We start from the raw sequence: 24,240 nt of genomic DNA, 5'->3' as shown, positions 1-24,240 counted from the left end.
AAACATATTATGTTTGTGAAACGGAGTTTTCTGCAGCTTCAGCAGAAAAACGAGATGACAGAGTAGACAGGAACCGAGATGACAGACGGAGCTTCACCCCCAGATGACTGACAGTATTATTGTGATTATGGTGAGAAAACTAAGCTATGTGAACGTGTAGTCCTGTTTATACAGTAGGCCTACATGTAATGTAAACAGGAGAACGTACGCTACCCCCCCCCCCCCCCCCCCCCCCCGGGCCGCGGTAAAAACTTCCACCGGTGACCGGTCCGCGGAGATGTAGAGGCTACAGTCCTCAACGCAGGCGTCCCCGGTTCGAATCCCGCGTCGGGAAGACCTTTCCTGCATGTCATTCCCCCTCTCTCTGCCTCCCCCTTTCCTTTCTATTTCTACTGTGTGCTATCAAATAAAGGCAAAAACGCCAAAAAAATATACTTAAAAAAAAAAAGAAAAGAATTTAGATAAAATAAAATAGAATTAATTATAATATACTAGTGCAAAAGATACGCATATACTAGGCCTATATGCAAAAAAAAATACAAAATACTACTAAATAAGTTGTTGTGCAAATTGTTGTAGTAGTGCAGAGTGACTGTCCATAGGTTTAGGGTTATTTAGGGGGAACTGGCCAGAGGGGAAGAAACTGTTCTTGTGGCAGAAACCGTTCTTGCGGCTTTCCTCAGGTTGTAGGCTACTGTATGATTTGTACAGTGTGTGTGCAGTAAATGTTAAAAGTCAACTTAGTGTAAACTGAGTGCTGACATTTAGATCCCCAGTGGGAAAGTGGCTTTAGTACAGTGTAGTTTGCAGACGTGGACATATCAATTATACATAAAACATACAGTATATCAAATATCATTCATTAAACTGGGGAACTACTGATTTGGAAAAAAACAAACACAAGTCACAAGATGATATCCTTGGAGAAACAAGCAGCAGCAGTGAATTCAGGGGGTTTATGTCTATTTCCTCCCTTTTTGGTGGTAATTCATGGGATTAAGTTGTTTTGCTCTGAAGCTAATCAGCGTCTGCTGCTGCATTTAAGACGTTTCACCTCTTATCCAAGGGGCTTCATCAGTTCACAACGCATCGGTCCGACTAGTCCCCAGGTATTTGTAGGAGAGGGGGGGCAGCGTCTGCAGGAGGAGAAGGAGGAGAGCAGGGCCCCGTTTGAAACTCTGAGTCCCTAGCTCAGGGTTGACGGAGCCTGGGCTGGAAAACTCTGAGTTTTCGGTTTCAGAACAGGTGATCGGCATCAGCTCAATCAACTCTGAGTATGTTGAGCCTCATGGAGGCGCGTTCACCGTGACCATAAAAAGCCATCATCAATGGATCACAGATGGCAGGTATCAATATGGCTGAGGAAGACACCCGTAGGAGAGCAACATATTTTACACCAGTAGAGCTCGAAATATTAATGCCGGTGTTGTGCCGTCGTATGCACCCTTGCCATGAAAAGCACCCCCTCGCGGGAGCGCGCTTAAGCCACTCCGCTGTTGGAAAAGTGAAGCAATTCGCCTCAATATCGCAAACAAACACTGGGGGAAATGCTGCCTCGTGATTTATTTATTTGTGAGGGAATAGAAGGGAATGGCATTGGTTCGCGGGAGTTATTGAGCTCTAATGCTCAGTATAAAATATATAAAAATTAATATAAAATATGACATGTGTTCAAATGCAATAAAAACAGGTGAGTGTCATAGAGGAGGCTTAGATCTTCTGTACTGTGTTGGTTTTGAGCAAATAGGTCACATGACCTGGGAGTTATTGAGCTCTAATGCTCATATTTACAGTATAAAATATATAAAAAATTCATATAAAATATTACATGTGTTCAAATGCAATAAAAACAGGTGAGAGTCATAGAGGAGGCTTAGATCTTCTGTTCTGTGTTGATTTTGAGCAAATAGGTCACATGACCTGGGAGTTATTGAGCTCTAATGCTCATATTTACAGTATAAAATATATTAAAATTAATATAAAATATTGCATGTGTTCAAATGCAATAACAAAGGAGTGTATCGTGATGGTACCACCTCTCACAGCTGTCACAGCAAATCTGGGCAAACAGGGATGTGTAGTGGTTAATAAGTTTTACTTTATATAGGGTACCCCTAAATATATGATACCACAAAATGTATTGACTATCAATATCCTTAATATTCCTTAAAATATTTGATGGTCACCAGCATAAATAGTGTTCCGACAACAAATTGAATTTCCTACAGCACATTGTACAATTGAAAGTAAGTAATCTTACATGTCAATAGGAAAAACAAGCACATTAATCATGCCTTTATTACATTTCGGGAATGCAGAAGGTTGTAATTACGTCTGCAAACCTAACATTGACAAAAAAAGAAAAAAAAAAGCTTTTATGATTTTGTCAATGTTAGGTTATGAAGGCATTACCCATTGTGCTTCATCTTGGTCCTGGTCCTCCATTCCACAGTAAAAGCACAGGCTGCTTAGTTCATCTGTTCAGACAAACAATATTCAACAATATTAATTCACTTGCTTATAGTTGCATATTTATGAGATAACATGAATAAAAAACCAACAACATGAAGTGATTGAGATTGTAGAGGAAAAAGGAAACAGACCAGATTCTTTGAGGAGGGAAGTGGCTATGTTCAGCCTCAATTTCTCCACTGCCTCCTCTGAAGTGTCAATATCCATTGCCTCTCCATGCTAAATTTTTTCTGCAAACTTAAGAGAAGTTTGATTAGTAGATGGTGTGAGGATTGCATCTGTGACTTTTTCCCTCCAATTGACTACATACAAATCAAACATGAAATGTAAAGTATTGTAGTATATTGTATAAAATCTGGTCAACATCTTCAAATCAACTTTATTTATATGGCACTTTTCATACGTTACAGTAACACAAAGTGCCTCACAGAGGATAAAAACAAAACACCATGAAAACCCCAAACCTCCCACTCCCACAAATATACACACAGATACACAATTACATACACACTCACACAAATACATACGCACAGACATACATACCCACACACACAAACATACACACACCCACACACATACACTAGCTGTCGCTGAGGAGACATGACGGGGCACCGAAATCTGAGGTGAGGAAGAAGCTACCTTTGGGGGCCGCGCTCACACGGGGAGCCAATGCAGCGATTTTAAAACGGGTGTAATATGCTAATTGTAAGTTATGCATGCTCTTTTTGGGAAGACCAGAGAGCAGGGCATTACAATAATCTAAACGACAAGAGATAAAAGCATGCATCAGCACCTCCGTGCTGGCCTGAGAGAGAAACGGGCGGACTCTGGCTATATTCTTAAGATGGTAAAAACCTATCTTTGTTATGTTTTTGATGTGAGGAATAAAAGTGAGCTCAGAGTCAAAAATCACGCCCAAATTTTTTACTGATTTTGAGGGTTTAAAATCCTGTAACTTTGGTAAAGGTTTTTTCTCTCTGGCCTTCAGGACCAATGACTTCACTGTAACTGCTACTGAATTTGAGTTTGACAATGATTAAAGGTAACTGGATTTCACACTCACTTTTAAGGCAAGAACTCCACATGATGTGCCATCTTGTTGGCAATCATGAGGGAGAGTGCTGCATGTCCATGTGGATACCGGGCAGCCTTTTTTCCTCATGAAGGCTCTAAAGTATGGAAATAATAGGCTTCATGTGTGAAAACGATTTCACATAATCATTTAGCAACTCATTGGATAGAAGTACAACTACATTTTAGAGTCAAATTTACCTCGTTGACTCCAGGCACTTCTTCATCTTTCCTGATGTTTCCTCGAGTGGATAAAGGAATATTGTTTTTCTCTCATGTGAATACATAACCTTTTATCATTGGAACATGGAAAAACAACATACATTAGTCAGAAACCCCTGGTTTTAGTGATATTACTGAAATTCTTTGATGTCAGGTTTTGTGTAGAACTTTTTAATAACTGAGTGTATGTAAGCATAGCCAAAAGTAAAATGGCTGTAGCAAGAGTTGTGCAGTGCTCCTCTTACCACCAACATCCAATGATGGTTCTCATTGACAATTCCCACAATTACATCGTGTGCCACTGGATCAATTTGAAAGCAGTCACAAAAATACTAAGGGCCGGATTTACTAAAGGTTTGCGTGTATTAAAACGTGTGCAAACGTGATTGCACGCGCAAACACATGTGGAACCTGATCTACTAACCGGACGCACCGAGGATTGCGTCCCTCAAACGGGCAGAATAGCACGTGCGATCCATTTAGCGTGTTTGCCTTGATGAATATGTAAATATGGGCGTTTCAGCCAGAACGTGCTAAATACTGGGAGGAGTAGATGCAAATAGATTTATTTAGCGCGTGCAATGTGATTTACCAAACCAGGAAGAGATTGCGGTGGCTGTTTTTGCGTCTTTTTTCACAACGTCTGAAAACCATGTACTAACTGATACAACTTTGCCAAAACGTATGCGTTTATTGATTTGATACCTGTCAGAGCCCCGTGATCTCACATCTCTGCATTTCCTCACGTCTGGGTAATTCTGTAACAGTTTTTCAGCCGTGTTAAAAGTCTTTTACGCGCCGTTACGCACGGGGCACGTCTGTCCTGCAGTGCGCTCCTCTCCTCTCCAGCACCTGGCTGCTCAGCTCCGTCTCTCGGTCCCGGTCCCGGTCCCGGACTGAGACACGTCACCGCTGCCTTCACCCGTCTTTGATCCCTCTGGTCAGTGGTCAGAGCGTTTAGATCCGTGTGTCCCACCTGAGCTCTCTATTAATCCACTCGATCATGGGCGGCACACACACACACACACATATTACAGGTGTGTGATTGTCGCTGCAGCTGCTGCCTGTTCGTCACTATATGACGAGTTGGGCCCTGTAGCGATTTGTGTTTATTTATCTAAACAGAGCGCGAGAGAGATTAACACACATGCTGTCATTGTATGCATCAGATCAAATGTCATTCTGTCCCTTCGTCCATCCAGCTCTCTGTCCATTCTCTCCATGGCGGAAACGATTACACGCGCAAAACCCTCATTTACATATTGCGGTTTGCACGTGTTTTCATTTAGCGGGTTACTCTTAGTAGATCACCTGTTTTGCGTGCACTAACCAAACTCGCAATATTATAGCGGGTGCAAACAATATAGCTATCTGGGATCTTAGTAAATCCGGCCCTAAATCCCTGTTGCTTGAAAAATACATATTTGCAATATTTACAAAATTTAAAGTCATTAACATCCGGTACATACCCGTATTTTTCAAATTTTTACTGCCAGATGGCAGTCATCGCATAGGTGTCAATAACAGTGGCTTTACCAGCATTGGATTGGTTGTATTTTTGCACAAGCACTGTCAAATATGCGTTGATCACCTATAAAGAATTGTTTCAAAAAACGCATTACGTATTGCACAGAGGCAGTTTCACAGAAAAAAACATCTACTGCATTGTTGTAGTGTTACTGAATTTCTTTGCATGATCTAGGTAACTGCATTACAATGTACTGTAACTGTCATTGCTGACATATTCGCCATTAGGGAGTGGAAAATCATGATTTTATAAAATAATGAAAAGGTGCTACCTCACTCTCAAGCTCCTTGTTGGGAGCAGTGTTGCTAATGTTTTAAGATTAAGATATTAAGATATACTTTATTAGTCCTTGACGGGAAACTTGTCTTGGGCACAAGTGCTGACACAGCTGCATCTAAAACCACACATAGCGAGCACATGGTACTCATACATCTGCACATTCACATGTACACATAGTGTACGCACACATCCACATACACACAGAAAACATAATTACACATGGTGTACACATACATGTCCATATACACAGAGCATAATACACTGAATATATTACACATGGTGTACACATACAACTATGCAGCAACCAGGGAGCCGCAGAAAGTATGGTGCGCGTGGAGCACATAGACAACCACCATAATGTCCCAATAAAACAATTTGTACGGGCCCACTCGGGAAAGAAGCACATGTACATCTTTTCCAGCCCATGCCTCCTGCACATCTGAAAAAAATACAGTACAACATTATAACATTTGCCATCAATATTATTGTACAAGATTTGTCCTTTTTTAAAATATAAAATTACTAATCAAATTAAAAAAAAAAAAAAAACAGTATCAAAATACCTACATTTTTCAGCTGAGGTGTGTGTATGAATCGGAGCTGGTGAGGTGGCTACTGAGACAGGGCCTGTTGATGGTGCCACTATCATGGAGGCTGGTGCTGCCACTGGCGGCGCTGGCGGTGCTGCTGGTGGCACTGCTGGTGGCACTAGCGCTGCTGGTGGCGCTGCTGGTGGTACTGGTGCTGCTGCTGGCGCTGCCGGTGGTACTGGCGCTGCTGCTGGCGCTGCCGGTGGTGCTGTGGAGGCTGAAGCTGCTGTGGCCATTTTTCTGGGGATTCGGGGCAGCTTCACCTTGGCAATTTTTAAATGGTCAACATTTATACTCGTAAAAACCGTACCATCTTCTGCCACCAGATCAGCACTTTTCCCTTGCAGTGCCACCAGAGTGAAAGGGCCAAGGAAGTTTGGCTCCAGCTTGCCACCTTTCCTTTGCTGACTCCTGACATTCTGTCTCCATACTTTGTCTCCCACTTTCAATGCAGGTTTGGCAGCACCCTCCTTCATGCGCCTCTTTGTGCTCTCCTGCTGTTTCTTAATGTTTTCGTGGAGAATGTCTTTTATGTGGTCAAGGCGCTTTATGTCCTCTGACACAGCCTCCTCACCAACAACATCCTCAACACTGCTGTCCACCTGTGAACACATGTTTTACACTCTTTCAGTCCATATTTTCAACACTTCATCAATCTCAAATCAACTCAAAATTGATTTACAGTATATAGCACATTTAAAAACAACCTTAGTTGCCCAAAGTGCTGCACAACATACAAGTGCTAGCAATATAGATAAAAACAACATAAATCATCAACATAGATTAACAATACGATAGGACAGGCATCACCAAATGGCGGGTCCGGACCGAGTGATGGTTCGATCCGGACCGGAGACCAATCTCTAATAAGTTAACATTTTCCTGGAGCATTTTATTCCGACGGGACAGCGGGCTCAGCTATAGGTCAATACGGCAGCTTCACTCAATTGAGCCAATCAGATCGTTTGTTTACCCTGCGCGGCCAGTGCGTCCGAGAGGGAAAGAGAAAGGAGACGGAGTGATGACAGCATGTCTTGCTCCAAAATAAAAAAAAGTTGATGCTGAAGTCAAAGACGAGCCGCCGGCAAGGGGGCAGTTGTCGGTCTGAGAAGTGAAGCTCACTTCCGCGTTCAAAAAGCTGCAATCCCCCCGACTGTCGCTGGGGGCTGGCTCCAGAAGGGAGCAACTCCAATCGAGCCCCATGTTAAAATAGCCGATTTTACAGCTTAAAAAAACATATTTACAGCCTGGTACATTTTATTTTTTTGGTCTCAATCAATAGTTTCTACCCCCCCACACACTCTGAGGGGGGTGAATTTTTTTTAAACTCTACCGTTTTACTATTATTAGGTTTAAAGCACTGGCCAATTAGGGCGCAGAACCGTTGAGTGACAGGTCCGGCGACCGCTGTTACGAGGCCAGTGGCCGGGTTTTCGGCCGGCCAACGGCCACACCGCTCCAAATATGGCAAGTAGAATCCAACATGGCGCGGTTCAAACCCCCGTAGTAGCGGCACAAAACAGACTCCCCCAAACCAATGGGTGACGTCACGGACGCTACGTCCATTCTTTTTACAGTCTATGGCCGCCGGGCGTTTGTGGCCGCCGCCGCCTTGGTTAAGCATGCGTGTGTGTGTGTGTGCGTGCCGTTCAGATGGGTCTCTTGTTGCGCGCACAAACCCATTACTTTCATGTGCGCTCACAACCGAAAGCGACGCAGTAGCGGTGCGTATTCGGTGCGCCATGCTTGTTTCCTGCTTCTCCGCCGGTGTTGTGTCAGACCCCCGGTTCTCCCTCGGTCTGTAAACTTTTTCATGCGGAGCTCTGCCCCGTTTGGAAGGAGAAGGAAGCCTGTATGCGGGAAGACGTCGCTTTAGAGATGTAGAATGTGTGTTATAGAAGAGAAACACCTATTTCAGGACTACTGACTTGTATCACCAGAACAGAACAGACATATCCTGTGATTTTCAGCCTCCCTCCATATTTAATGGAGGGGGACAATGCAATGACAGTGCAGCTATCAAGATGCTTTTGACACCTTGGCCTCAAAAAAAGAAAGAAAGAAAGAAAAAAGCACCAAATGTCATGGCCCTTGGTCTTCCGCCATTTAGTGGCTCGGTTTTCTGTTCTGTTTTGTTATTGGACTCCTAGTTTCTGTGTTTAGTTTAGTTCCTGTTTTATTTTGAAGTTCTGTGTTGTGTCTTGGTCTGTGTCTTGTCCTAGTTTCCTGTTTTATTTTGAAGTCCTTGTCTTGTCTTCCTGTGTTTTCCCTCCTCAGTCTCCTTGCACACCTGTCCTGCGTTTCACATCATCAGCCCTGCGCCTTGTGTGTCCACCAATCAGGTTTCTTTGCCCTCCTGTCTCCTCACCTGTTGCTTGTTGTTTTGATTAGTTCTGTTGTATTTAGTCTTGTGTTTCTTTCAGTTCCGTGTTGGATTATTGTTTGTGTCACGGTGTTCTGTCATGTGTCCTGTTCCTGCCTGTTATTTGTAGTAAAATCAGTTTGCAAATGCTCGCTCCTGCGTTTGGGTCCTGCCTGCTTCCACACCCTGACAGAATAATCCAACCCCCAACCATGGACCCAGCAGGTAATTCCCCACCCCGTATGATGACTCTGCTGGAGTACTTTTTTCACATGGCCAAGGAGACTGCTGCAAGGGAGGCAGCGTCCTCGGCCATGCCTGCTGAGAGACCCTCCACGAAGGGCTCCTCTCACCGCCGCCAGCAGCCCAAGCCTCGCCCCCAGCCACCTACCTTCCCCGAAGAGGACAACCCTTTCCGGGGCACCCGGTTGGCACTGGGGGGGCCCCGCTCGGTCCAACAGGCCCACAGAGCGGTGCTAGCTGCCTCCAGGCCAGTCAGGGCCTCCAGGCCTGCTAGAGGAAAACGGGCTGGCAAACCTCCTGTTTTGGCTGTGCCACAGCCTCCAAGTCCCCTGCCTGCAGAGAGGCAGTCGGCGGTCCGGCCGACTCCTGCTCCACGTGCCTCATTGGCGGTCCGGCCGACTCCAGAGCTGCAGCTTCCCCCGGCGCCACCTCTGGAGCTGCAGGGTGCTCCAGTGTTGGGGGTCCCGGCTGACGCAGCTCCTGATTCCAGTGTCCAGCAGGAGGCCCGTCCTGCTCCTGATTCCAGTGTCCAGCAGGAGGCCCGTCCTGCCCCTGATTCCAGTGTCCAGCAGGAGGCCCGTCCTGCCCCTGATTCCAGTGTCCAGCAGGAGGCCCGTCCTGCCCCTGATTCCAGTGTCCAGCAGGAGGCCCGTCCTGCACCTGATTCCTGTGTCCTGCCAGGGGCCCATCTGGTCCCTGTCTACAGTGTCTCTGCCTCCAGTGTTGAGCAGTTGGAGTGCTCGACCCCTGTTGCCGGTGTCCAGCCGGAGGTCTGTCCAGCCCTGCCTCCGGAGGGGACCCGCAAGCGGCGTCGCCCCCCTGCCCGGCCTTCGGGCCGACCCCCAGACTCTTGGTGCTCTTCTGCCCAGCCTCCGGGCCGACCCCCAGACTCCCTGTGCTGTTTTGCCCGGCCCCCGGGCCGACCCCCAGACTCTTGGTGCTCTTCTGCCCGGCCTCCGGGTCGACCCCCAGACTCTTGGTGCTCTAATGTCCAGCCACCTGGCCATCCTCCTGAGTCCCTGAGCCCTCTGCTTGGCCTCTCAGGCCGCCCGCCTGAGGTCCCCTGTTCTTGCCCTTGGTTCCCTCCTCCAGGCCCCCTCCGCCCGCCCTGGTTGGGGTTGTCTGGCCTTGAGGGACGTCTGGAATCCGTCCCTTGAGGGGGGGATACTGTCATGGCCCTTGGTCTTCCGCCATTTAGTGGCTCGGTTTTCTGTTCTGTTTTGTTATTGGACTCCTAGTTTCTGTGTTTAGTTTAGTTCCTGTTTTATTTTGAAGTTCTGTGTTGTGTCTTGGTCTGTGTCTTGTCCTAGTTTCCTGTTTTATTTTGAAGTCCTTGTCTTGTCTTCCTGTGTTTTCCCTCCTCAGTCTCCTTGCACACCTGTCCTGCGTTTCACATCATCAGCCCTGCTCCTTGTGTGTCCACCAATCAGGTTTCTTTGCCCTCCTGTCTCCTCACCTGTTGCTTGTTGTTTTGATTAGTTCTGTTGTATTTAGTCTTGTGTTTCTTTCAGTTCCGTGTTGGATTATTGTTTGTGTCACGGTGTTCTGTCATGTGTCCTGTTCCTGCCTGTTATTTGTAGTAAAATCAGTTTGCAAATGCTCGCTCCTGCGTTTGGGTCCTGCCTGCTTCCACACCCTGACACCAAATGAACAAAAAAACAAACAGGGAAACCCCCTTATTTATTCTGTCTTGTTCTCTTTAATTGAAATAACAGGCCTTAAATTAATTTGCCTGGGGGCTACTTTTATTCATGGTAAAACAAATTAAAAATGTTTCCTGTGTTGAAAATTAACAATAGATATGAAAATGCACTTTGTTGGGGTAGGCTATAGCTTATATATAAGACACCATTTGGACTTTATAAGGTTCGGACCTTTCACTTGGATGAAAGTTTAGTAACTGGACCTCAATGAATTTTAATTGAATACCCCTGCGATAGGGCAATAAGAATAAGATAAGAGGTCCGGGGTGTGTGTGTCAGGGTGAAATGAAGGCCAGAAAAAAGAGGTGGATCTTTAAGAGTGATTTTGAGACATGTTTACCGACCATGAAATCTTCATGCTGCTATTCTGACATGCCGCTATTTCGACATTGACTTCTAATTGTCGGAATAGCGGCATTAACATTATTTTTCAAGCGTCCCATTATTCCGACATTTTTTTTTTCATTGTCGGAGTAGCGGCACTTTACTATTTTTCAAACATTCCGCTTTTCCGACATTGATTGATTACGTAATAGTCAGACGTGTCTTTCTGATTTTTCATCTGAGACACTGTTTCTCATACACAAATACATAGGCCTATAAGAGAGAAGAAAAAACAAACCCGCCACTGGCAGCAGCGCCCGCTGATCTGCAGCCTACTGAGACTGTTATTATTCTGTCACCTGAGTTAACGAGGTGCACGTGTGTTTGGAGCTGACGAGAGAATAAAGAGTGAGACAACGCGGCCCTGAGGAGGAACTGTGAAGGACTCAGCTGTAATGGAAAATGACCTAAACCGAGTCCAGTAGAGCTGTAACTGTGTAGTGGAAAGGCGTTCAAAGTAATGGTAACTATCGTCCTGCTTTACATTGTTTTAACATAGGTAAAAGGAAACAAAAAGATTTTCTGGGATAAAGGGGCAGATTACATAAGATTATTCTTCTTTCTGCTCCCTTTTGTTGAGATTTGGGAGGTTTTTGTTTTTATTGTAGCTTATTAAAATGCAAGATCATTTTCCTGACTGATTTATTGCCCGATGCCATGTATCTCGCCCCCCCCTCCGCCCGTTGTCTTCGTTGTCACTTTGTAGCCGCTCCACAGAGCGCACATGGCTAATTGATATGCACGTGCTGACCATATATGGTTGTGTCTAGGCATTCCGGGGGCGGAATATGAGGTGTGTTCAAGTGTGCACCATTCTTGGATTCAGTTTGATTTATCAAAGATAAATTGCGGAGAGTTGTGCACGCACAGTTTGATAGATCTGAAAAAGGTGTAAATATTTTTGGTGTCTTTTCGTAGGCCTAAGCAAAAAATTTAGTAGCAGCAGTTTTACACTGCTTACTTACAGTTTTGATAAATGAGGCCTGCAGGCCCTAAGCCCAGAGCCCAGACACTCATGCACTTCTCCGCGGCTCATCCACCGCGCTGTCCGTGGTGCTGAAGGTGACAGGTTAACTTGACAAACAAACTGCAACATAGTTCTGTTTGTTTATCATGTGTGTCAGTTTTGTTTGCGACTTGATAGTTTAGTTGTTGAGATTAAGAACATCACTCCCTCAAACCGGTGATAGGCATGCTGAAAAGAAAAAAAAGAGAGAGACGCGCCTGGGTATCACAGCTGTAAAAAAAAAAGAAAAGAGAAAAAAAGATGACGTGTCGGAGTAGCGATACCAAAAAGTGTCGGAATAGCGGCAAGTCTAGATAGAGGGATGTCGTAATAGCGGGATGTCTAAATAGAGACATGTCGGAATAGCGGGCGGACCCCGTCTTATACGGCCTGAGCTCAGTCACTTAACCCCCTCATCTACTGTGTTTATTGGTGATAAACGGGCGTACTGCCTGTAATAACTGTAAAACCAGACCGGCGTGTTGAATCTCGGACCCAGCATAGGCGTACTCACAAGCATTTCTCAACCCAACCGCGGGCAAAAAAGGAAAAAGAAAGCCAGTAGCAACACTGGTTTTAGACAGGTAACTGTTAACATTAATCAACGTTTATAAACTGTGTGTGTGCCTGTGAGTGACTATGGCGGAACGTGTCGACGGGGAGTCTGACCGCGGGGGGATGAATACAACGTAGCCTACTAATCGCATTTCAGGCAACCTTTTGCGATCTGTTTATCGTGCATGTCGACATCGCGATGACGATGGAAATACGATTTATCGGGCAGCCCTAATCAGTTATTCACTTATGGAGCAAATCAATCATTTTTAAAAACAGATGATCAACTTCTCCATGTTGTCTAGATGCAATAAGTGTATTTTCAGATTTTTTTTACAGTGGTTTCAAATCTGCCTGCACGACAGTGAATGGCTTTCTCAATTTGTGAAGCCACTGTTGAGTTGCCACTTGCCAGTTAGCTCAGAGTGATAGACGACAGTCTTTGGTTCCAGAAGTTGTGGGTTTGACCCTCAACTGGTGCAAACTGAACATTATAATGTCAACTGTCTTGTCTTCCTATTCTCCTGTTTGTTGCTCAGAATTGCCTAAATTTGCCACAAATAGCCCGGACCTGACCCATCGCTGCGCAGCAGCTATAATGTTTCTCTTGTTTTGTTAAAACAAGATCACGGAAGGAGGAGATAAGACAGATGTCTACACTTTTACAAACATTCACAAGTGCCCAAACAAAGACACACAAACAGCCCCCAAAGGTCCACCACGCTCAACATCCCCCCACCCCCACATCTGCTGAGTCCACAAAGAATTTATTAGCAAAGGTGGAGCCACATCTGCAAGCCATTTCAGCTGTTGTTTTTAAGTCGGGCCAGGTCGAGGAAAAGGACTGGACACTGAATCCAGCCAGCCCCCACCCCTCACCGACACACATCCCCTATCCTCCTTAGGTCAGAACAACTTATGAGGTCCAGAGAGGAAAAAGAGTTGAGGAAGGTGTGTGCATGTGTGTTTGAGAGAGAAAGTGGAGAGAGAGTCCAGCAGGATATCTATCCACTCATTTTATGCTCAGTGGGACTTAACTGTTGAGGTGCAGGGCTAAAACTTTCAAGTTCTTTACATGTTAAAACTTCTTAAGGTTTCTTTACCCCCTCCCACCTGCCACTTCTACAACTAAAGCAAAACAATAGTTCTTCTCACAAGGATTAACATTCAAATTAAGCATACGTACAGTACAGGCCCTTTGGATGTTAATATTAATGGTCCTTATGCATGTGAATATAAACACAGTGGGCGGCAGAGCGACTGACTGACCCATTGCATGTTTCATTGATCTATTAATTGTGCATTCGATCTGTTGTATGAAGACAGGCTGAAAGCACAAAAAAAGTGAAAATACTGTCAGAAGTAGACGGAGCACACAGTTGGGTGTTTGGGTGGCATGTACAGTTATGTGTGTAAAAGTGTGTGTGGGGGTGGGTGGCGTGTGTATGAACTGGGGAGGATCTACAGTAAGCCCTGTGCACACAGACCGTCATCGGTGATGAATAGACCTGCGTGGTGAGAGAACTGTTCATGGACACAAACACACATCTGCAAATGGATAAACTGTACATTGAATAGTTATCTTCTGCTTTAACCTCTCACACTCACAAACGCAGACACACTGCATTTACTGAGTTTATTCCACTGTCTATATTGTCCATGAACAATCAAGGCTGCAAAAAAAAATAAAAAATGCATGAGATCAAATAACTTTGTAAAATTAAAGGGGAAATGGTTGTTATTGTTCTGGGCCCTGTTAAATCCACTCCATGCTGCCATCCCTTCACAAAATGCACACAAAATTAGTAAATACATATAAGTGTAGCACTACCAGCCAGATGCTTTCATTAGAAGTTAGTGGAGAGCAAAACTGAGAGTGAATACTGATGTATAATTGTGATCATATGGTGGTAGTTACAGTATGTGTCTGCTCAGCTAAGAGGTCACTGTTTGCTTAAAACAACAGTTTGATATCACCTCCTTTAAAGCTAATGTGGCAGTGTTACTCTGCAGTGCCCAAGATTAATCATTTTCTCGTAATTATCTTTTCTTCAATTGTTTTCATTCAACTGAAGTGGAGCTGATAAAAACACTTTAATTACATTTTGGTTTCATTTTCAAAGTTTACAGTTCAGTTGTGACAAATTTTGCTTGGGTCTTGTAGCACATTGACATTGCAAACATGTATCATTTATAATCTCAGTGAGTAAGTGACGTCGCTTTTAATTTCAGCAGTAATCACTCAGAGAAATTTTGTGAGTAACATGGCAGGTCAAAATTGAAACCGGATGTTGGTTTGTGAACTCCGTTACATGTTTACAGTGAGCAGTCTGGGTGAAGTTTTCTGCTCCATTTTGTTTTCCTTAAGTCTCTTTAAAATCAATCTGGCTGCTCCAATTTCCTCTAATAGGACTAGCTTTACGTGGGGGGCAACCGCCATTCCGACATCCCACCAGTCCGACATAGGCCTCTGTCTAAATAGCAACACTTAATTTTCTATCAAATGTCCCGTCATTCCGACAATTTTTCCCTCCTATGGTCGGAATGACGGTATTTTTTTCTTTTTTTAAACATCCTGCCTTTCCGACAAATCCTTTAATAGCGCATTTTTTCCTCTATCAGCATGTCTTACAGAAGGGAGTCGCCTGTTGAGTAACGCACATTTCCTTAAATTGAAAGCCTTGCCAGAATGGTGGGACGTTCGCATGTCGGAATAGCAGTATGTTGGAATGGTGGTATGTCTAAATGGTGGGATGTCGGAATGACAGCATGTAACCACTTTACATGATAACATTCCCAGATCTTACTGAAAAAACAAAAAAGACCAAAGCTGTAACAAAATGCAACAAAATTATCCTTCTGAGCAGCAGAACAGAGACAAACATCAACCCCTCCCTTTGATCACTGAGGGAAGCAGCAGTTGCCTGTCACTTGCTCTACAACTCAGGAAACCACTGTCCAAACAAGATACACTGCCACTCAGGCATCCAGCTCTGACTTGTCTGACTCATCTTCCTCCATTTTATCACAGACACCACTTTCCCACAGCCACACCCAAAACCATTACCAAATAGCTTCCAGGTTAAAAGGTCACAGTGGCAGTCTGAGGTCGTTCTACACACAAGTAGGCCGTAAGGTGAACCTGAAAAAGTCTTCCAGAAACCGATTTCCGCTCTGACATCCGGGGACTACACAATCTTTATTTCATAAAAAAGATTGATTCATGCTCAGCTAATCGGCGGGAGTCCATAGCTCATAACCCCGCAAGAGGCCTGTGATCGTGACCGTTAATTCGTCACTAGTTCCTTCTGAGTGTGACCGATGTTTTGTGACCTGCACTGAGCTGTTTTAGTTTCATCCTGCTCCGACATCTGGGGACTACACAATCTTTACTTCATAAAAAAGATTGATTCATGCTCAGTTGTTCAATCGAGGGAGACGGTCTCGCGATTTTATTTTGAAGTTACAGGAAGACGGATGTTGATGTTACTAACTTCCGGAAAGGTCAATGGACAAATAAAGATTTAACTTATTCCATCGTAAATGTGTACAAGATGGAGAAAAAGAAGAATTGTAAATGTAAGTGTGTGCAAATCCGCGGTGTTGATGAACGCCATGTCAAAACACGGAGCAAATCGTCACGATTGTCACACGTGTGTGTATGTGTGTACGTGTGTGTGTGTGTCCCTGCTGTAACGGCTGCTTGCAGTGTTACTGTGTAGCTGAACGTCATGTTGTCACAATCATAGACTGTATGGGCAAAACACGGAGCAACCGCTGTGACGTCTCTGAACACCCACAGGTAGACAAAACCAGGAGAGGGACAAACAGAAGTCATGGTCAGGGACAGAAGGCTGTCGGGCAGTCAGGAGGAAGCCGGGTTGAAACTAGGGGATCAGTCCGAGAGAGAGTGCAGGAAAGGGGGGGCGACCGCCATTCCGAAGGACCGCCATTCCGACGGTCTGCCAGTCCGAAAATTCCCGAAGGTCCGTCATTTCGAACTTCCCGAGGGGCCGCCGTTCCAAATGTGTTTTATTTTGAAAATTGACCGGATTCTCTCGTGGTTTGACTTCCTGCCCGGCTTGACACGACGCGCCGCGGGGACAGCGCCCGACCGGCCCCTCCCCCTCCGCCTCCAAAGTTTCACCCAGGTGCGAGTCTGATGCATTACATCCATGGTCTGATGCAGCCGCGGCACTCCTGCTGAAAATAAATGTCCTTGCTCTGTGCTTTGGTTAGGTTTAGGCAATGTAGAAAGGAGTTGGTTAAGTTTAGTAAAAAGGTTAGGTAGAGGCCAATAAAATCGCAGTTAATATGTATCTCCCCCGGGAGTCGAACCCTGATCCACCGCGTCAAAAGCAGATGCTCTGACCACTACGCTACCACCGGAATTAGGCACGGAGTTTTTGCTTTTTAATTGGTTCAGATCATGACTGACATATTTACCGATGACTGACGAACACCTGCTAAATACGACATGGTTACGTGATGTGCAGACTAGACATGGGCTGCCACAACATACTGTAATGCCTAAAGTTTACTGTTTTATAACACAATTGATGTATTAAAAATAAAACAAATAAAAAAAGTTGATATAGATCAACTGAAAAAAAGATGAAAAGTAAAGGCAAGGGTAGCAAATACCTCTGAGGTATTATGTGAGTGACATGCAGTAGATTGCAGGACACTGTGGGATGGAAAAGATGCACAACTGTGTCCTCTAATTTTGGACTGGAAATGTGACATTGAACATGGCACCAGAGAACTGAGGGGAAAAACTGTGTGTTTGAAGGAGCTCGTTAGTCTCATGTGAAGTTGGCAGAAGAGTGAGTCCCACAGACTGAATCTGCCACTGGTAAAGGAAACTAGTTTCTTCTAAATCTAGAAACTACGACAGAGTATTAGGGCCACATTGACAAATAAAAAAACCAAGTCGTAAATTTACAACTTTATTCTTGTAATGTTATGACTTTATTCTCATAAATGTACGACTTAATTCTCGTAAATTTATGACTTAATTCTCAAAGTCGGTGTTTTTAGTTTTTTTCTCAATGTGGCCCTAATACTCCGTCGTAAGAAACTGATCTTTTATTTACAGATTAATTCAAAAAGAAAACACTGACATATCACAGACTTCTCTATTCAGACACTTTGCTATGGGACTTGAAACTTCACCTCAGGGGCAACGATCATGGATTTGATTGGCTATGAGTTGAAGCATACATACATCTGTGTGTATAAAGTGAAATCGCTGCCGTATCGGGGCTAAACCCGAGGCCACGAGGTTGAAGGAACTGAGGTGAACAACCTGATGGTCAGTCTGGCTGAGCTCCAGAGATCCTGTGTGGAGATACGACACCGCTCGTCTGGGCCGAGTGGGAGAAACAAGAGTCGTCTGGTCTGAAGAGAACTAATCTCGCTCTGTGATCTGAAGCACCTGAGCTGAATCTGTGGCAGCAGAGTGTCTGAATACTTCTGTCAGGAGGATATGTCAGTCTGTCTACGACTGCTGATTGATGAGGGATTCTTTATAACTTAAGCTGCAACAAAACAAAATGAGAAAATGCAATATATTTGTTTTTTTCCTCCACTACCACAGGATAATCTTAAAATCTGATTTGTTCTGGATGACGTATATTATGTCTGCAGAGCGCTGCTGCTGCAGGACTGAATCAATGTGAGCCTTCAGTGTCTGTCCTTAACAAACACACCACAGCTACTGTGTTGGCAATAACCTTTTTAAATCAAGTTAAAGAGCTCAGCTACTTACATGAAATAAATCATAATTTGCGTTAAAGCCTTCAACAATGTGTGGGAAAGCCGTGTTAAATGAGCAGAAGAGGCTGAGGGTGAGAGGTTCACGAGCCGCTCACCTTCTCTCTTCATGCCCATGGCCAGGCACTTCTGGTAGCGGCAGTATTGGCAGCGGTTCCTCTGCCTCTTGTCCACCATACAGTCTTTATTGTCCCGACACGTGTAGGTCAAGTCTTTGCGTACTGTTCTCTTGAAGAAGCCTTTGCAGCCCATGGCCAGGCACTTCTGGTAGCGGCAGTATTGGCAGCGGTTCCTCTGCCTCTTGTCCACCATACAGTCTTTATTGTCCCGACACGTGTAGGTCAAGTCTTTGCGTACTGTTCTCTTGAAGAAGCCTTTGCAGCCCTCGCAGCTGTAGACGCCGTAGTGTTTACCTGCAGGTTGAGGGGAGAGAAGACCAGAGCGATGACACATCTCTGTTCTCTAACCCTCCGTGCCGTAAACCATTCAAGATTTTTTCAGGTTCGGAATGGCACCCTTTCTTTCAGGTTCGTAATGGCACCCTTTTCCCATAAATAATTAAGGGTCGGCATTCCGACAAATTAAAGTAAACGTTCGGAGTGGCGGCCCTTCAGAATGGCACCCTGGAACCGCAGGAAAGTCAGGCATAAAGCTGAGAACAACGCTGGGCCGACTGAAGGTGATGAGGAGCAGCTGTGTTCACAGGTGAGTAGTGTTGGTTTGATGAGGGGGTGTGGCTTGGCAGGTTGATTGAAGCAGAGGCGGAGTCAGTGGGAAGGTACTAAAGAAGTGGGAACTGGGTGGTATAAAGAGGAACTAAGCAGGATTTCTCCCGTGGCTCTGCTACATTTTTACCTTAATTAAAAAGCTCTGGCGTAATTGTGATAGTTAACTACATGACTTGTGACTTGTTATGAGTGAGAATGCAGGCTCTCTGCCTTCCACCTGCCGTCTCAGGGCTGAAAACCAACCTCGCAACATCAGTGTAGTTACTTGATCGCCGCCCCAGCTCTCCTCTCTGCACACCGCAACACAAACACGCTCTGTAATCCGTAATCTTTTGTTTATGACGGTTAAGACTACACACACGTCGTAGCATCATATATATTATGTAATGTAATCCACCACTACATTATTTTTCGCCAGCTTTGTTGTAATGTAAACAAATGCACATGGGTGAGAGGAGCGTAACCAAAACAGCTTTGTGTAGAGGTGGAGCCACACCTAGACCAACATCAGGCAAGACAAGGCAATTTATTTGTCTAAACTAAATCTGACAGTTCTGACGAAGGCATTAGACTCACATTGAAACTGTTAACAAGGTAACGACAACTTCAAGTTAAATCAGTAGACATAATGAACTTTCACAACATATTCAGAATCAGAGCAGTAAGCTTATCTAGGTTCGGTATGGCCTTTAGCAACTAATGTTGATCAAATATGGGAAGAACAATATAAATGCCTCATCTCTGTTAATTGTTTATCTGATACTTATTTTGTAATTTCATCATGCGTCCTGGCTTGAAGTATTTTCTCTCAGTGGCACTGCATTTTGCTATTTTTTTTTCTGCCTGAGCATGTGCACCAATCTCACGAGATGTGATTTGCTTCTTGCCAAACCACAGAAACATTCTTAAACAGCCTGACCAATGTTAAATTACAAGAAGACAGAGTAACAGAAGAAATATAGACTGAAGGTTGAGATCCATGGAGAAGCAGAGAGCTGGAAAATTGAGAGAATGAAAAAGAGAGGGAACAGAAAGCAGGAGGGGTTGCATTCATCACTTATTATATAAGCCCGGCTGAATGAGTCAGTGTAGAAATTAGAGCCATCAGACCAATGAAACAGACAGACTTGGCCAAGCGAACTGGAACACTGTGAGGAATAACACACAACATGATAAGGCTGTGTTTTATGGCCCTTTTGGCTGCTGAGTCACATTTAGTCTTAGTATTGTTTTTTAATAAACCCAGAGGTCAAAGTTTGTAAATCAAACTCAGTTGCTGCACGTACCTCTGTTTCCATAAAACTCTTTAATACATGCAGGTTCTGGCAGGCAGGCTATTGATCACGCATTTATAAATGCTTCATTATCATTGAGTATACTTTCTGGCATCCCTGTTGTGCAAACCCATTACAGATTCTATTTGACCTTAGGTAGGTACGTGCAATGGAGCAAATGTCATGAAAATGTGTGTGGCTGATTAGCTGTAGATACATATAAAAAAACGTAGGTTTTGGATTTCACTCCCTCCCTTACAGTAAATCCAACTTTAAAGGAAGTCAAGGTGTGTGTGTTTAGGTCCTGCAAGCAAGCATTCCTGTCTGTACGCTCGAGTGTGCTGTGATGCCACAAGGGAGTCAGGCTGTTACTGTCAAGCACAGTTTCTCCTCTCTTCGTGCACATTTTTTTTTGTCTCATCGTTATCTGTTGTACTTTGTAGTTTGGCCTTGGTGTCTCGCACTCTCTCACTTATCTCTCCAGAGCTCCATCCCTCTGCAAACCAAACACCCCCTGCATCACCTCCTTCCCCCTGCTGCTAAACCGGCCTGTCCTCCCTGCTCATGAACCAGCCTGCCCACCAGTACTACTATTAAGATGGCCTGCTCTCCCTGTATATGGCCCAGCCTGCCCTGAACAATCCCCAATTATTCCATATTCCATGTTGTAAACTGTTTTCTTGTCTGTACTGACAATATATTATATTATATAGTATTATGTCACTTCTGCCTGTCCTAGGTAAGGGATCCTCCTCTGTCTCTCACCCTGAGGTTTCTCCAGTTTTTTTCTTGGGGGTCTTTCTTCAGTCGATGTGAGGGTCTAAGGGCAGAGGATGTTGTTATGATGCTGTGTAAAGTCCTTTGAGACAAACTGTAAAAATTGACTTCACAAGTGAACTTGCCTTGCCTTTGTTTGTGCAGCCAACCAGAGACCCAGCAGGTCTCATATTTAACATAACTTAATGAGTTGCTTCCGTTTGTTCAAAGGAAAGTGAAAAGTGCACATATACATTATGCACTACATATGCACACACACAATATTACAGTATGTGTGTGTTTGTATGTGTATGTCCACAACTCTTGAACTTGTGCTTGCAGGAGAGACTGACTACAGACTACCTGAACTTTTTTATGGATGTGGTTGCCCCTGCTAAAACCGTGCACTGTTTCCCCAACAAAAACCTTGGGTAACACGTGAGGTGTAAGCATTGCTCAGTAAGAAGAATGAGGCCTTCAAAAGGAGGGACAAAGAGGCCATGAAGGCAGCACAGCATGAAGTGAAAGTGTTCTCGAGGGAGGAGAAGGAAAGCTACAGGAAGAAGTTGGGACAGAAGCTGTGGGAAAAACACATGCACCTCAAGGAACGGTGCTTGCCCCTCTCCTCTTCACCTTGTACACTTCAGACTTCAGCAGGAGGAGGAATACAGGCATCTGGTGAGGGACTTTGTCTACTGGTGCAATGCCAACCACCTGCAGCTCAACACATCCAAAACTAAAGAACCGGGATCTTTATAAAACTGTGCGTAGGATCGTTACTAGAAGTGTACGTACGCTCAAAAGCAGAGTTTTGCATATGCCAAAAAAATTCCAGACTTATAAAACCATGCGAGGAGGACAGGTGCTGACGAATGATGTTCTGCAAAACCAAAGAGAAACAATTGATGAATTAAAAATTAGAAGAGTTTTGAGTAATTTGTGTGCTGTTATGTCTGACATGTCAAACACATTAAAGGACTTGTTAAAAAGTGAACCTTATTGCTGTAATGCTTCAGTGCCAGGTTGTAAAGCACCACACGCCTTGATGATCTTGCACACCTTCCTCGGATGATATAAGAGTACGCCCCCCGACGCATCCAAACACCACCACCACAGGAGGCCAATGGCACGCTCCACAGTTGAGCGCGCACGGGGGTGAGCTGCATTATACCGCGCCTCACCTGCGCTCTGGGGGTTTGGAAACGGGGTCAGGAGCCAGCGCCTGAGGGGGTAGCCACTGTCCCCTGCAGGTTAGCGGAAGAGTGCATCAGTACATCAGGCCAGAGTTTGTTTTTCATTGACTTACCAAGCAGCCAGCCATCACGTATAGCGCTTGCCTGCAGTCTGTTCCCTACACTGCATTGAGCCAGGATGAAGGAGTCATGTGTTGAACCAGGCCATCGTGCCACCAGATTTGTAATGTGCATGTTGGAGTCACATTTGTACATTAATAGAATGCACACGCTTTCTATTTACATATACAAATTCATTGTCACATGGAGCCCTCATAGCAATGCGAGTGCAGTCAATTGCCCCGATTACATTTGGAAAACTGGACATTGCTGCAAACCGCCTTTTAATGTTGGCCTGTTCTCCTGCAGCGTAGGGAAATCTGATGTATCGACTGGTCATATTGACGGTTCCAGGGTGCCATTCCGAAGGGCCGCCACTCCGAACGTTTACTTTAATTTGTCGGAATGCCGACCCTTAATTATTTATGGGAAAAGGGTGCCATTACGAACCTGAAAGAAAGGGTGCCATTCCGAACCTGAAAAAATCTTGAATGGTTTACGGCACGGAGTAAACAAGCCTAATTGCGGTGGTAGCGTAGTGGTCAGAGCATCTGCTTTTGATGCGGTGGATCAGGGTTCGACTCCCGGGGGAGATACATATTAACTGCGATTTTATTGGCCTCTACCTAACCTTTTTACTAAACTTAACCAACTCCTTTCCACATTGCCTAAACCTAACCAAAGCACAGAGCAAGGACATTTATTTTCAGCAGGAGTGCCGCGGCTGCATCAGGTGAAACTTTGGAGGCGGAGGGGGAGGGGCCGGTCGGGCACTGTCCCCGCGGCGCGTCGTGTCAAGCCGGGCAGGAAGTCAAACCACGAGAGAATCCGGTCAATTTTCAAAATAAAACACATTTGGAACGGCGGCCCCTCGGGAAGTTCGAAATGACGGACCTTCGGGAATTTTCGGACTGGCAGACCGTCGGAATGGCGGTCCTTCGGAATGGCGGTCGCCCCCCCATATTGACAATGCCATTCAGGACGGCAGGCATTATTGTGCTTAGCGCTGGCTGAGATACCCCAGGCCTATGGATAATTTCACAAGCAGAGTGGTTAAAACCTGTAACTGAACAGCGATGGCGTGGTTCCCGGTGGGTCGAGCCAGGAAATCTTGGTGATCCCTGAAAAACCGTAATTCTCCCAATTGCATGGTCTTTGAGCAGTCCCAATGCATCCATTACGCAGCATTACGCACAAGTGTCACCATGGTATTTAAATATTTACAACAATCAGGCTGATTGCCTCACACCCTGTCACAATTTACGTGTTAACACGTGATCTTCGGGGGGAGGAACGTGATGACAAAACTTGTTGTGCAGACTTTGATATAAGATTTAAGTTGGTTTATAGGCCTTTTTTTATTTTAAAGGTCCCTTTATGTGTAGTTATGGCTCACCGTCGTGAGCATAAATAACACTGCTGTTTTGAATGCTTATGATAAAGTTGATGTATGATTAACGATTGATATGAGTGAAATTAAATATCTGAGAGGGATCATGATGCCGTGTGGCTTCAATTCCCCACCTCACCATCTGCGTCGCCAGTTCCCCCCTGTCTCCAAAATGAGCGTACGTATGGGCTAGAGTTTGCGTTAAGTTTGCACATTCTCCCGTCAAGTTTTTTTTCTATAGATCACAACCTTTGCGTAGAAAGTGACGTACGCCACTTTCAGGTCCGTTTTGTGCGTAACGGAAAATAGGTGAGAAACTCCTGTGGATGCTCTACCAGTCAGTGGTTGCCAGTTTCCTTTTCGGTTACATGCTGCTATTCCGACATGCCGCTATTTCGACATTGACTTTCGGAATAGCGGCATTAACATAATTTTTCAAGCGTCCCACTATTCCGACATTTTTTTTTTTCATTGTCGGAGTAGCGGCACTTTACTATTTTTCAAACATTCCGCTTTTCCGACATTGATTGATTACGTTATAGTCAGACGTGTCCTTCTGAATTTTTTTTTTTTCATCTGAGACACCGTTTCTCATACACAAATACATAGG

The sequence above is a fragment of the Trachurus trachurus genome, assembly GCF_905171665.1.
Source record: "Trachurus trachurus genome assembly, chromosome: 15".
NCBI classification, from domain to species: Eukaryota; Metazoa; Chordata; class Actinopteri; order Carangiformes; family Carangidae; genus Trachurus; species Trachurus trachurus.
The sequence above is the reverse complement of the archived record's forward strand: the minus strand, read 5'-3'. Positions refer to the sequence as shown.